Genomic DNA, 16,122 nt, shown 5'->3' with positions numbered 1-16,122 from the left:
CATCTGGTCCAGATCCTGTTTTAATCTGAGGTAACCCTCTTCGCTGTCCACTACACCTCCAATTTTGGTGTCATCTGCAAACTTACTAACTGTACCTCTTATGCTCGCATCCAAATCATTTATGTAAATGACAAAACATAGGGGGCCCAGCACCGAACCTTGTGGCACTCCACTGGTCACCTGAGGCAGGAATTGAACCCAGGTCTCTGGCGCTGTGAGGCAACAGTACTAACCACTGTGCCACCGTGCCTACTTCCATATTTTTGAGGTTCTAAGTGGATTGCTATTCAAGATAAAAGTAAGTCACACCGTGTTTCATCATGAATAGAACATTATTCTATTTATTGTAAACTTAATCTTGAACTTGGAGGTGCCAGTGTTGGACTGGGATGTACAAAGTTAAAAATCACACAACACCAGGTTATAGTCTAACAGGTTTATTTAGAAGCACTAGCTTTCAGAGCACTGCTCCTTCATCAGGTGGTTGTGGAAGAGAAGATCATAAGACACAGAATTTATAGCAAAAGTTTACAGTGTGACATAACTGAAACTAGATATTGAAAAAGACCTGGATTGTTTGTTAAGTCTCTCATCTTTTAGAATGAGCATGTTGGTTTCAGTTGTTGGTTTCAAATAAACCTGTTGCACTACAACCTGGTGTGTGATTTTCAACTTATTGTTTAACAAATGACAAAAAAATTCAGATTACTAATTTAGGCTTCACTCCTTTAAAACCTCAAATACTCAAAAATTTGTTCATGAATAAGTTAGAGAAAAGCAGAAGGTTTGACACAAATGTTATGGGTGGAAAAAGTGTGGAGAGTGGAAACAAATTCTATAGATCGTAAGCCCAGACCACAAGCATGGAGAGTTATTTCCCTCAGCTTTTTAGCCTTTTAAAGTGATGGTGACAAGATGCAGGTGATTCTTCTGTAAAGTGATAATTGCATTCTTGTGCAACCCTACATTATAGAAAGATCATGCTTTAGAAACAATACTTAAAGTGTTGGCGATGTAATCGCGTTACATCCAACACATGTTTTAAACGTTCATGCTTTAGAAACAGTGTCCCCCAATTTGTCAATTGTATTGCCGCCAATTCGTGTTACTGAAAGGGCGTTATTGCAGAATGACCTGTATTGTCTGATGAGTGACAATGAGTCATTGATACAAATAACTGGTTGGGTGGATCTTTTCTTTAATCAGAATTCTTCTTTTAAAGTCATGAGGGCTTTTGTCTTTTCGCTCACAGACAGAAGGGGTAAGAAATGCTCATTGTGTGCATGCTTCTAGATGTCTCTGTACATTGCAGGTCTGTAACAAATTGCAGTCGCACCAAACTCTAGGCATGCCTTCCTCAGCTCAAAGAATGCTGCACTAGCACAATGGAGGCGATTTGGGATCTTTTCAACAATAACTTTGGTTGACAGGGCAGTCCAAAGGTGTTGGAAGTGACTGCGTTTGAGGACAACAGCAGCAGATCCGACACCAAGCCCATGGTTTACAAAGCTGTGATGGCTCCTGCCTTCTTATATGGCTCTGAGACATGGGCTGTATACAGCAGACACCTCCAAGGTGCTGGAGCAGGAAGACCAACGCTGCCTGTGAATCCACTGGGAAGACAGATGCACCAACACCAGAGTCCTTGACTAGGCCAATATCCCCAGCATCGAGGCACTGACCACCCTTGATTGGCTGTGATGGACACAAGATTCCCCAAGCCAGTGCTCTACCCCCAGCTCCGAAAGAGCAGGAGAACCCTAGGTGAAATAAGGAATTGCTTCAGGGATGCCCCCAAGACCCCACAGGTGAAGTGCAGCATTCCCACAGACACCTGGAAATCACTGGCCCGAGACTGTCCAAAGTGGGGGAGGGGCATCCGGGAAGGTGTCGAGCATCTCGAGAATTGCTGGTGGGAAAAGGTGGAAGCCAGGCACAAACAGTGTAAGGAGCGTGCTGACCCCCAGCCATCCCTTCCCATTACCATCTGCTGCCCCAAGTGTAACAGAGTCTGCAGTAGCCTCAATGGTCTGTACAACCACCTACAGATTCACCCTGCGAGTGGGAGAGAGACATCCTTGTCTGTGAGGGACCACCGATGATGAGCTCAAAGACTCCCGCTGCCACATTGTCTCAAAAAGTATCCACCTTCAAAATATAATAAAATCTTGTACAGCTAAAGTGTACATCACGCAAGCTCACTAGATCTCAAGTCCTTATGAGGAAAGGTTGAACAGGATAGGCTTGTATTCACTGACCTTTAGAAGTTAAGAGGTTGCTATTTGAAACATGTAAGATCCTGAGGGGTCCTGACAGGGCAAGTATAGAGTGTGGTTCCCATTAAGTGAGAAAGTAGAACTAGGGTTCACTGATCATGGGCCATCCACTTAAAACAGAGAGGAGGTGAGCTTTCATTCCCTCAGAGGGTTGTGAGTCTCTGGGTTTCTCTTCCTGAAAGGTGGTGAAAGAAAAGTCGTTCGATTTTTTTGTGTCAGGGGTGGATAGAATTTTGATTAGCAGAGAGGTGAGAGGTCATCCGGGTGGGTGAAAATGTAGGCTTGAGATTCGAATTAGATCAGCCATGATCTTACAGAGCGATCTGATATGACACAACAATTCCTCTGCAACCTCACGCTATGGAAAATCACATTGTAGAAGATTGCATTGTAGAAGATCGCTAATACTTGCTCAGTGGAAAGTTCACATTCTTCAAACAGTGTCCGCAATTCACCAATCGCGTCACAGCCAATTTGTGTTGACGGAATGTGCGTTATACCAGAATGACCTGAATGGTAGTGCATGTGTGAGGGGCTGAATGGCCTACTTTCTACAACTAATTTGTTTCATAAGTTCATATGGAAACAAACACTAAACTCCGGAGATCACGCGAGAATCACACCCTCTACATCAAAGACAACATTTAATCAAGTGGTTAGCACTGCTGCCTCCCAGCACGAGGGATCCAGGTTCGATTCCAGCCTCGGGCAACCGTCTGTGTGGAGTTTGCACATTCTCCCCGTGTCTGTGTCGGTTTCCTCCAGGTGCTCTCACAATCCAAAGATGTGCAGGATAGGTGAATTGGCCATGCTAAATTACCCATCGTGTAGGTTATTAGTCAGGGGTAAATATAGGGGAGATTACTCTTCAGAGGGTCAGTGTGGATTTGTTAGGCTAAAGGGCCTGTTTTTACACTGTGGGCATACTAATTCTAAAAAAAATGAGACAACAAAGGACTTTGAATGCAATGGTGATGGAAACCTCTCCACTGGTTTAAGGCATAACTTACAGAAAGGAAGATTGGAGTTCATTCATCTCAGTCTTAGCACGTAACCTGAGGACTTCCTCAGTGTGGCTCCTTGGCTCAACCATCTTCAGCTGCTTCATCAATGACCTTCCTTCCATTACAACTGGGATGTCCACCAATGATTGCACAATGTTCAGCACCATTCGTGACTGTTCAAATGCATCAAGATCTGGACAATATCCAGGCTTAGATACAAAAAAAAACTGCAGATGCTAGAATCCAAAGTAGACAGGCAGGAGGCTGGAAGAACACAGCAAGTCAGGCAGCATCAGGAGGTGCAGAAGTCAGTGGTCTAACCCTTCTTCAGGACTGGGTGTGAGTGTGGGCGAGCTGCAGATAAAGGGGGCGGCGGGAGCAGGATGGTGAAGTGGGGATAGGTGAACTCAGGCAGAGGGTATGACCTGGTTGGTCAATAGGAGGAATAAATCTAGTAGGTGACTGGGAGGAGTGAAAGGGCAGGGGAGGGGGAGGGACTGGTAAGAGAGTTGGGGGAAGGGAAAGGAGGTTATTTGAAATTGGACAACTCTATGTTGAGTCCTCTGGGTTGTAGGCAGCCCAGGCGGAAGATGCGGTGTTGTTCCTCCAATATGCGGTTTGGGTTCATTGTGGCATTGGCAGAGGCAATGGCATTATCCAGGCTAGAATTGACAGGTAGCAAATAACATCCATTACACACAAGTGCCAATGACCTTCTCTGACAAGAGAGAATCTAACCATTGTCCCTTGACATTCAATAATATAACCATTGCTAAATCTCCCACCATCAGCATTTTGGGGGTTGCAGCTGATCAGAAAGCAGTCTGAAACAGTCATATAAATACTGTGGCTACAAGAGAGGCTAGGAATCCCGCAGCAAGTAATTCACACTTTGACTCCTCCACGTCTGTCCACCTCTATAAGACACAAGTCAGGAGTGTGATGGAATGCTCCCCACTTGCCTGATAGGTGCAGCTCCAACCACACTCAAGAAGCTCAATACCATCCAGGGCAAAGCAACCTCAGCATGCATAAGTGAGTCAGATTAGGGACTGGACCGTGATACTGAAACATTGTGGTCACTCTGGGTCAGAACGTCAAGGCTTCAGAGAAGAGAAAGTGTGAGGGTGCTTTGCAAGGCCAGTACGGGGGTGAGGGTCTGCAGTTACGTTTGGAGACTTGATCGGCTGGCATTGTTCTCCTTTGAGCAGGCCAGATAAATAGGAACAAATTACTACAGATGCTGGACTCTGTACTGGAAGCAACAAATGCTGGAGATCAGGCAGCCTCCATGGGGCGAGAGCAAGCTGAAGCTCTGCTGAAGAGTCATCCAGACTTGAAACGTTAGCTTGCTCTCTCTCCATGGATGCTGCCTGACCTGCTGTGATCTCCAAGATGAACAGCAAATTTGATCTGGATACGTTTGAGGCAACATGAAGGAACACTATTGCAGATGAATGCTGGTGATCAAGAGCAGGCTGTTTGAATGCTTGACAGAACCAGCCACGATCGTAACTTTCAAAAAAGGATTGGATAAATATTTGACAGGCTGTGGAGAAAGAGTGGAGTTGCGAGAAAGGGCTGGCATAGCTACGATAGACCAAATGGCCTCCCTGTCTGCTGTATGGGTTTGTGATTCCATATCCACATGAAGTGCTTTGGAATGTTCCTGAGGGATCTGACAGATTTGGGGCTTTATAAATGCACATTCCTTTCCATCCTTCAAAGGCAAATGATTCATTTGGAAAAGTTGCTGTCTCCATGACTACCAGAGGAGACGACAAAGGAATTACAAAATAAAACCAGAATAAAATTGCCTCATAAATTCCACCAACGTATTTTGTTCAGAAGATGACTTAACCTCTTTCCCTCTGTCTTTCAGGTAGTTTCTCGGGTGGATAGAGATATGCCTCAGATGATGGTGGACACCCTAGTTTTACCAACATTGGTGTAAAATCTTGCACAACAACATTTTAAATACAAGATTATTTTGATGCCAAAATGAATGGCACATTAGAAATGAACACCTAGAACTGAAGCTGCATTTGGTGTTGGATCTCAGGTGATTTGTAGCGATAGGAACCCTCTAGCCACTGAGATTTTGCTAGGGGCAGCTGCAACTGTCACTTATAATATGCCCCTCCCCCCCCCCCCACACACCTCTTTGCCCCTGCTTCTGTAATTTCCATCCTCCTCCTCCCTTCAGCCCACCAAGATCCGCACAGTTCCTAGCTCGGTCGCTTGTGCATCAGCCATTGCTCACTCGGTGACGCTCTCGTCTCTGAGTCAGCTGCAGCCCCGTCAAAATGATGGAAGCATTTTAATAGACTCACAGTCACAGAGTCATAGAGTTGTACAGCACAGAATCGGAAGCTTCGGTCCAACTTGTCCATACCGACCAGATATCCCAATCTCATCTAGTCCCATTTGCCAACATTTGAGCCATATCCCTCTAAACCCTTCCTATTCATACACCCATCCAGATGACTTTTAAATGTTTGTCATTATACTAGCCTCCGCCACTTCCTCTAGCAGCTCATTCCATGCACGTACCACCCTCTGCGTGAAAAGGTTGCCCCTTAGGTCTGTTTTAAATCTTTCCCCTCTCACCCTAAACCTATGGCTTCTAGTTTTGGACTCCCCTACCCTGGGGAAAAAAACCTTAGCTATTTACCCTATCATAATTTTATAAACCTCTATAAGGTTATTCCTCATTCTCTGATGCTCCAGGGAAAACAGCCCCAGCCGATTCAGTCTCACCCGATAGCTCAAACCCTCCAAACCTGGTAACATCCTTGTAAATTTTTACTGAACTCTTTCAAGATTAACAGCATCTTTCCTATGGCAGAAAGGAAAGAAATGAGCGCAGTATTCCAAACATGGCCTCGCCAATATTGGAAAGTAACCCGGACAAATGGAGAGATGTGCAAGAGGATTTTGGGCTTTAGGATCTAGGTGACTGAAGGTGTGGTAGCGAAACGTGGGGTTGCCCAAGGGTTAAATGATTACAAAGATTTCAGAGGATGGCAGCGCCTGAGGAGATTATATATTTGATTAGGAATTAGCCCAAGCAGGGAGAGACATGAAAAATGAAATTATTGTGAAAAACAAAGAATCTCTGCAACTTTTCATCTTGTATGAATGCGAGAATGCAATAGAGTCATAGAGTCATAGAGATGTACAGCATGGAAACAGACCCTTCGGTCCAACCGGTCCATGCCGACCAGATATCCCAACCCAATCTAGTCCCACCTGCCAGCACCCGGCCCATATCCCTCCAAACCCTTCCTATTCATATACCCATCCAACCGTTTCAAACATTCTCAATAATTTATGCCAAAGAGAAAAAAATGGTGATCAATGGGTATGTCAACTCTGATTGGCATTGCCATTGGAGAAAGTGAAGTGGAACTACAACTCTCTGGCTAATTCAAAGAATCTGAAAAACCTGGACGTATTCCTTACGTTTGCAGTTTCCTGCATCCATCAATTCCAGCAAGTATAAATAAACCGCTTTATGAAATCGAATGGTTATGCTAAATCGATTGTTACTGTGGCTATTGATAGTTCAAAATCGCACAACACCAAGTTATAGTCCAACAGATTTATTTGGACTATAACCTGGTGTTGTGTGATTTGTAACTTTGTACATCCCAGTCTGACACCGGCACCTCCGAATCAAGATAGTTCAGCAATTATTATTCTTCTGGTGGCTGATGATTAGATTGGAATTTTAAAATTGAGTCTCTGATGAGTCAACGTGCCGGGGTTAGGGTGGGAACGGCGGAGCCCAATGGATCCGTGAAATTTGGTGCAAGTTATAACATGGGCTATGGGGATCAGGCTAAGTAGATCAGGTTCTACAGGAAGAAGTATGCAAGGCCAGTCAAGGGTGTTTGGCAGCTGTTGAGATGGAGGTAACAATAGTGAAGCAGCACTTTACCCACATTTCTCACAATCTGATCTACTGCATTCGCTGCTCACAATGTTGTCTCCTACTACTTTGGGGAAATGAAGCCGTAGACTGGATGACCTCTTTGCAGAACATCCACATCCTGCCTGCAAAAAAAGACCCTGACCTTGTGGTTGCCTGCCACTTTAACACATCACCCTGTTCCCTGGCCAACATCTCTGTCTCAGGCTCGCTGCAGTGCCCGAGCTAAGCTCAGGGCAAGCTGGAAGGACAGCACCTCATTTACTGCCTAGGAACCCTGCAGCCCTCTGGACTCAATATCAAGTTCAATCATTTTAGGGCCTGAACTCCCCCATGTCTTAGCCCCCTACCCTCACACACCAGATCTTGCTATCACACAGTCTACCATTACACACCACCCACTGTTAGCCACGAACAGTCTCCATTAACAGCTATTCACCCTCCCAGCCGGATCATTATCCTTTTTCTGTCCAGCTGGGTTCTTCTCTCCCTTTGGGCTCTATTCCCACCTATCGTTTATTCCTTACCCCCCCACCCTTCCGCCCACCCATCCTATCTTGTGCATTAAAACTGACATTGTCCTTGCTACCATCAGTTCTGAGGAAGGGTCACCAGACCCGAAACATTAATTCTGATTTCTCTTCACAGATGCTGCCAGACCTGCTGAGCTTTTACAACTACTTCTGTTTTTGTTTCTGATTTACAGCATCTGCAGTTCTTTCGGTTTGTATTTACGTAAACAGTAGTGGCTATGAAGGCCTTAGACTTTGGCATTAAAGTCATAAATATCTTCAAAGAGATATGCAAGTGAACATGTAGCTGCCCAGACTGCTTTACACAGTCCTCTGTTTATCCTGTGTGCTAAAGAAACTAATGAAGCAATGAATTCAGAGAAGATGACAGGGGGTGTACTCCTGCGTTGGTTAAAGAGACAGTGAGGCTAGGTTTAGGAAGGAACTGCCCAGTTATGTGGGAAAGTCTGTCAGTTTTCCAGCTGCTCTGGTGACAAGACACTCTCCATAATGACCAAGTCTGATTGGATTATATGTGGAAAGTTCTTTACGCAGAGGTTGGTGGGTGCATGGAACGCGTTGCCAGCGGAGGTGGTAGGGGCAGGCACAATAGCATCATTTAAGATATACCTAGACAGATACATGAATGGGCAGGGAGCAGAGGGATACTGATCCTTAGAAAATAGGCAACAGGTTTAGATAGAGGATCTGGATTGGTGCAGGCTTGGAGGGCTGAAGGGCCTGTTCCTGTGCTGTAACTTTATTTGATCTTGTTTTTTGTCTAAAATAAGAAAAGCTTTAACTTGTCCTATAACTGTGTCAATAAAATAAACAGGAAACTAATGCTTTGCTCTGTTTGGTGAGACAGTGACATCTTAGAGTCATAGAGTCATAGAGAAGTACAGCACGGAAACAGACCCTCCAGTCCAGCTCGTCCATGCTGACAAGATATCCCAACCTAATCTAGTCTGATTTGCCAGCACTTGGCCTATATCCCTACAAACACTTCCTATTCATGTATCTATCCAAATGCCTTTTAAATGTTGCAATTGTATCAGCTTCCACCACTTCTTCTGGCAGTTCATTCCATACATGTACCACCCTCTACATGAAAAAGTTGCCCTTTAGGTCCCTTTTATATCTTTCCCCTATCACCCTAAAACTATGCCCTCTAGTTCTGGACTCTCCCACCCCAGGGAAATGACCTTGCCCATTTACCCTATCCATGCCCCTCCTGATTTTATAAAGCTCAATGAGGTCACCCCTCAGCCTCTGACGCTCCAGGGAAAACAGCCCCAGCCTATTCAGCCTCTCCCTATAGCTCAAATCCTCCAACCCTGGCAACATCCTTATAATTCTTTTCTGAACCCTTTCAAGTTTCACAACATCCTTTCGATAGGAAGGAGACCAGAATTGCACGCAATATTCCAAAAGTGGCCTAACCAATGTCCTGTACAGCCACAACATGACCTCCCAACTCCTGTACTCAATACTCTGACCGATAAAGGAAAGCATACCAAACGCCTTCTTCACTATTATATCTACCTGTGACTCTGCTTTCAAGGAGCTATGAACCTGCACTCCAAGGTCTCTCAGCGGAAAGTACCAATTGAATTCTCGAAGACCTGATCAATCACTGGGCCAGTGACTTTGAAACAAGGGTTTAGCTTCGAGGTGAATTATGCTTTATGAATAAACACATAACGAAGAACTGTACAGCACAGGAACAAGCCCTTTGGTCCACCAAAACTGTACCGACACATGAATGAAAAACCTTTTGCCTCTCCACAATCTGTATCCCTCTATTTCCTGCCTGTTCAGGTATCTGTCAAGGTGCCTTTTAAGCATTACCATTGTATCCACCTCCTCCAGCAGCGCACTCCAGGCACTTACCCCGTACTGTGATAAAAATTTGCCTCTTGCATCTCCTTCAAACGTAGCCCCCTTTTACCTTAAATCTCTGTCCCCCTGTAATTGACATTTCTACCCTCAGAAAAAAACTGTAACTATCCATTCTCTCCATGCCTCTCATAATTTTGTAAACCTCTATCAGGTCATACCTCAGCCTCTAACATTCAAGTGAAAACAAATCAAGTTTGTCCAATCTCTCCTCATAATACCCCCCAAACCAGGCAAAATACAGAAAACCTTATTCTGTGCTCTCTCCAAAGCCTCCATATCCTTCTGGTACTGTGGAAACCAGAGTGTAAGCATTATTCCAAATGTTACCTACCTAAGGATCCATACAGCTGCAACATAACTTGCCAATTCTTATACTCTGTGCTGCCACTGATGAAGGCATGCTATATGCCCTCTTGACCACCCTATCCACTTGCAATGCCACTTTCAGGGAACTGTGGACCTAGATCTCTCTGTCTGTTGATGCTATTAAAGATTCTGTCACTTACTGTTTACTTTCCTCCTAAATTTGATCTCCCAAAATGTATCATCTCACATTTGTCCGGATTAAATTCCATCAGTCATTTCTCCTGCCAAGTCTCCAGCCTATCTACATCTTACTGTATCCTCTGCAATCCTCCTCATTATCTGCAGCTCCCCCAATCTTTGTCTCATCCACAAAGCCACCTACATTTTCCTCCAGAACATTCATATAGATATTGCAAACAACAGAGGTCCTAGTATGGATACCTGCGGATACTGATACCCACTGGTCACAGATCTCCAGTCAGAAAAATCACTCTTCTATCACTACCCTCTGGCTTATGTGACTAAGCCAGCTCTGTATCCATTTTGGTTGGTAAAATGTGGAGTTGGAGAAGCACAGCAAGTCAGACAGTATTGGAGGAACAGGGCTGGAAACCATTCATCAGGACTGAACCCATTTTACCAGCTCACTGTGGATCCCATGAGACTTCACCTTCTGTACCAGCCTGCCATGTCAAAGGCCTTGTTAAAGTCCATGTAGACAACACCCACTGCTCTGCCCTCATCAACCACCTTTGTTACTCCCTCTTAAAACGCAATCAAGTTTGTAAGACATGATCTCCCCTGTACAAAGCCGTGCTGCCTATTGTCAAGAAATCCATATTTTTCCAAATGTGAGTAAATATTGTCCCTAAGAAGATTCTCCAATAATTTCCCTCCCACTGACATCAGGCTCACCGGCCTATAATGTTCCAGATTATTCCCGTTGCCCTTCTTAAACAAAGGAACAATGTTGGTTATTCTTCAGTCCTCTGGGACCTAAATGTTCTCTATTACATTGTTTGATAGCCTTTCGCTGATGTAAAATTTGTATTATTGACTGTTCAAATGATTTTGCCTTTATTTCACACCCCCAGGAAAATTAAGGAGGATAAATAAATGCAGTTTAAGTTGTTAGCATTATACCCCCAGAACAGGAGCCAGCTGAACAAAACATAATCAGCACCCTAACCTCCCCCATGCTCTCCATTTCAGCGATTATACCTTCTCAACGTCAGAGACCAAATTAACTTTGTCTTCAAATAGTGGCATTATTACAACAGATTGAGAAGTTAAATGTGAACTCACCTCAGTCTGGAAAGTGTAACGTTGTGAAGGCAGACTCACCTTCTAGAGTGACAGGGCAGCTGAGGCAGTTGTGTGACTGGAATCATTTTAGCTAAAAATAGACCAGGCCAACAGCGAGCCTGGGGGAAGGGCCCGTGAGGTTATCCTAGTCCTAGTCCTTGGATCCTTGGAATGACTCAACTAAATCACAGCCCCACCCCCAGCCAAAACACATAGCACTCTATTTTTATTTTGGAATGTTCACTTGTGCTTCAGTGACACGAAGAGTCATGTTGCAGGCACTAATGGTGGTGTTGCCACATCCAGGCAGACACACACACACATACACAAATATAGGTACATATACATACTGACATGTATATGCACATGCATACACACACACACACTGACACATATGTATACTAATGCATGTACATGTTCAAACATACAGAGGCACACATCCACGTATGCACGTATGCCCACATTCATGTGAAGCTCAGTCATCAGGGAAGATGGTGACAGTGCAAGAAAATGGTGTTGAAGTAAGTATTCAGCCATGATCTGGAATGGCAGAGCAAGCCCAGTTGATTGACTGACCTACTGTGCTCCTGTATGCTCCGATTGTAATGATTGTAATGAGGTCAGCCAGGGGGACCTCATAAAGGATGAGTTCCCTGATTTAAGGCGGTTAATCTGGTCCAATCAGGGAGCCCTGGCTGACAGTTATAAACAGGAGTATCAGAGGCTCTGCTCACTCTGAGAGCTGGCTCTGAGGAAGCTGTATGTGTCAAGGACCCTCCACGTGTAAATAAAGGGTGACTTGGTGGCCGGGATGAGGGTGGTGTGTGAAGGTGTGTGAGGATGTCAGATACTGGTCTCTGTAGAGTTAGTTCAATGTTCCAGCATGCTCCCACACTCAGAACTGCAGACAAACCACAACAGCATAGACAAACGCTCACTTACTTACACAAATGCCAAAACATATGCACACATGCATGTATCATTGTATTCATACTTATTCACATGCAGTCACCAAAACACATGCAACACTCATGTGCGCATTTGCACACACATGTATCCTTGCATTCACATGCACAAATACATCCTTACATGCACCCATCTTCATACACACACCCATCTTCATACACACACACCTTCACACACATGCCTGCACACTTGCAGTCTCACACTTCCCTCCTCTCACACACACACACCTGCACATAGCCTCACACCTCCCTCCCCTCAGACACAGCCTCACACACACTCCCTCACACACAAATCCTCAAACATACCCTTACACATGCATCTTCACATGCACACCCTCACATACATGTCCTCTCACACACAAACACTCCTACACACACCCTTATACATGCATCCTCACACACATCCTTACACACACGCATTCGCATGCACGGGCGCACGCACACACCTGTGGTGCACACATATTACATTAACACCAAGATTTCACAGAAAATGAATTAACAACAGGGAATCAATCAGCTTCAACACTTTGAAATGTGCCATTCTTAGCAATGACTTGAAATTGCAATCAATGACAAACAGGGAACAGGGAATACATGCTGTAACAATGTGAAATGTGCATCAGTGTTTGGTTAAACAATATTGATCTCTCTTAAGGGAAGTAGAAACCTGAAATCATTTGCATAAAAGTGGATGCTGGTGATCAATTGCTGCTTTAGAGACTCTGATTGTTTGATAGAATTGGTTTGAATGTCAAAGCATTTGGAGTGAGGAGGATGGGGGCATTAAATGGCACGGAGGTATAGATGACTCACACTGCATTCTGGAAGAGTGTCAAGGGGCTGAATGTCCTCAGTTTCCTGTACTACTTGTAATGTGACATTAAAATACTTTGCAAACTACTATCGTTCAGGATGAATTCAGTCTGGTGTAGCTGTTTGGGTGATGTAGTCTCCTGACCTGGAGTGGGGATATGAAGAAACAAAATGGACTAGTAGGCCATTCAGCCCTTCAAGTCTGCTTCACCACTCAATTAGTGCATGAGTGAACTGTTTGCATTTTGAATCCCACCCCCCCCTCACTCGCAATAATCCCTTGCTGAATGAGAATCTATCCCCAGCTACAACAAAACCATTCAATCTTCACTGCCTTCTGAGGCAGAGAGCTCCACATTCACACAGTCCCTTTGGTTTTAGTTTTGCCAACTGGAGGAGGTAATAACCCACCCATACTAGTCAGCTGGGCTTCTCAGTCAGAAGGTTGTGAGTTCAAATCCTTCTTCAGCACCAAACCCAGGTTGACGCTCCCAAGAGCTGCACCGTTGAAGGTGAGAAGTTAAACTGAGACTCTCAGGGCTATGTAATACCCCATTGCTCCCTTGGTAGAAGAATGTGGTTTTGTTATAAGTAACTAGTCTGAAGGATTAAGTATTGGAGACTGTGTTGCGTTCCACACAATTTGATGTTTTATTATTCACTTAGGGACATGGGCACTACGGCAGATCAGCATTTATCGCCCATCCCTTGTTGGCCTCAGAAAGTGTTGGTGAATCACCTGCAGTTTTGTGTGCTGTAGGTAGACCCACAGTGTTGTTAGCAGAGTGTGTAATGTCATACAGATGGATGGGGAAAGATCAGAACTGCTCAGTTACTTGTAGAAATGAGGCCTATATCCCAGGTATCCTCTTACTTATACTAACAATGTTTACTTTACTGACATCACCCGTACCCAATTACCAACATGCAATCAATTAAATCTTGGTTAAATCTTCTCCATCAAACTCACACATGGTCGTCCCTCTATCACTGTAAACTCTGTAGAACGTCAGACTCAACCAGAGTCAAGAAAGTGGATGGTGACAGCAAACTACCCCAACCACAAGCTGGTAGTGGTTGGCATACAGCCCATGCAACATGGTGATCAGCAAGTGAGTATCATTGCTTAAGGTAACAAGGTTGCTTTGAACAAGGCAACTGCAGTGAGCATTCCAATGGACTCATGAGCAGAGAATTCCAATCTTTAAAGACTTGATGGGTTTAACGAACTATTCATATAGAAACTAGGTGCCTATACCAAATTGGCCTCTAGACACATTGATGGTAAATCAACAAAGGAGAAACTGCACTTAATGGTAACACATTTCAGACCTGGCAAGAGAAGTGCAACAGCAGGAGTGAGCTAAAAAGTAGTGAGATCTGGCGATTACAGCTTCCAGGATCTGTAGAGCATTCCTGATTAGAGGCTCAAAAGAAAGTGAGTGGGCTTTGGAATTCCATTAGTTAAATATCCTTGTTGGGCATGTGACAATGCTGTGGCTGTAAGAAGTGTATTTTGTCCTGATTTTTTAGAGAGAGATTGAATGAGAGGTGATGAGCAGTTTGTGGTAATGTAAGCAGCTTGTGAGGCCTTGGGGATTTTTAAAAGTTGTAACAATAGAAGCATCCTGGATGGGTGTGGCCAGCTCTCACAGACCAGTATTTCTAGTTTTTTTTTAGTTTTAGGATTAGCTTTAAGCAATTGCTGTCAGAGTCTTAACAGGGCAGAAGCTGCTGGAGTTTTGAAGAAATAAAAGTTATCGTTTCTGTTTCTCAATTACAGCTAGAAGCAGGGGGGTAAGAGGCGGGGGGCGTGTTCTCTATGCTGCTCAATTACCTGTGAGAAAAATCTATTTTCTGAATTTGCCTTCTTTCCAAGAGGTGTGTTTATGGGATTGGGACAATTAAGTAGTAATGGTTCCAGTATCTATTAGTCTGTTAAGTTTTCCAGCAGAGCTAAGTCATTCTAAGTTCTTTTTTTTGTTGTACTTTAACTGTCGTGTTCAAACAAATTGTGGTTTGCTTAACGTTGAATGGTTTGAAAATCAAATTGCAACTGGCATGTTACATTTGCCTTTAAAATAAGAAAATGTTAGGGCCTAGGCTACCTTCTTAAATTTTTTTGAGGGGGTCTGGTCTGGTCCATAACAGGCAAGAGGAAATCTTGAAGTGAATTGCACAAAATGAGTTGAGAAGGCTGGAAGTGAATAAGAAGCACTTACACTGGCAATGAATGTTGCCACTATTGAGAGTGTATAATTGAGAGTGTATATCAGTGAGTCACTGATACAATACAGAAACCTAAGGATGTTTCACGCAGAGGGTGATACGTGTACGGAATGAGCTGCCAGAGGATGTGGTGGAGGCTGGTACAATTGCAACATTTAAGAGGCATTTGGATGGGTATATGAATAGGAAGGGTTTGGAGGGATATGGGCTGGGTGCTGGCAGGTGGGACTAGATTAGTTCGGGATATCTGGTCGGCATGGACAGGTTGGACCGAAGCGTCTGTTTCCATATTGTACATCTCTATGACTCTATGACATAGAGGCAATTTAAACAGGTTGCAGCACAGATCATACAAAGAACCCAGAACTACAACAAGAAAGGGATAATTGAAAAATAAGAAGATAGTAAGAAAGCTTTTGAGACTGTGATAAATCAAGAGACACATAGTTGAAACCAAAATCCAAGAAATAAAAAGAAAAAGATGCTGCAGACAGCAGGCTTTCTTTGTGAAAATTACAGAGAAAGATAAGTATTACTCATTTGGCTGTGAAAGGTAATTACTCATCTTACCTGACAAAAACAGGGAGTCAAAAATGTGTTGCTGGAAAAACGCAGCAGGGTCAGGCAGCATCCAAGGAGCAGGAGAATCAATGTTTCAGGCATGAGCCCTTCTTCAGGAATGAGGAAAGTGTGCCAAGCAGGCTAAGATTAAAGGTAGGGAGGAGGGACTTGGGGGAGGGGCATTGGAAATGCGATAGGTGGAAGGAGGTTGGAGAGACAGGCCGCCTACTTGCAGAATGTTTCAGAGAACACCTCGGGGACACCCGGACCAACCAACCCAACCACCCCGTGGCTCAACACTTCAACTCCCCCTCC

At 44.2% G+C, this 16,122-nt stretch overlaps 1 protein-coding gene across 2 annotated transcripts in view; it reads right to left on the bottom strand.

Annotated features, from left to right (window-relative positions):
* Positions 1-11,343, bottom strand: part of txlnba (taxilin beta a) — a 49,794-nt gene extending 38,451 nt beyond the window's left edge. For both annotated transcript variants that reach the window (XM_043695335.1, XM_043695336.1), the window contains exon 1: positions 11,240-11,343. The gene's annotated coding sequence lies outside the window, so the exon portion shown is untranslated. The remainder of the gene's footprint in view (positions 1-11,239) is intronic.
* Between the last annotated feature and the right edge of the window lie 4,779 nt (positions 11,344-16,122).

This window comes from Chiloscyllium plagiosum, chromosome 9, assembly GCF_004010195.1.
Source record: "Chiloscyllium plagiosum isolate BGI_BamShark_2017 chromosome 9, ASM401019v2, whole genome shotgun sequence".
NCBI lineage: Eukaryota > Metazoa > Chordata > Chondrichthyes > Orectolobiformes > Hemiscylliidae > Chiloscyllium > Chiloscyllium plagiosum.
This window is presented reverse-complemented; position numbering and strand designations above follow the sequence as displayed.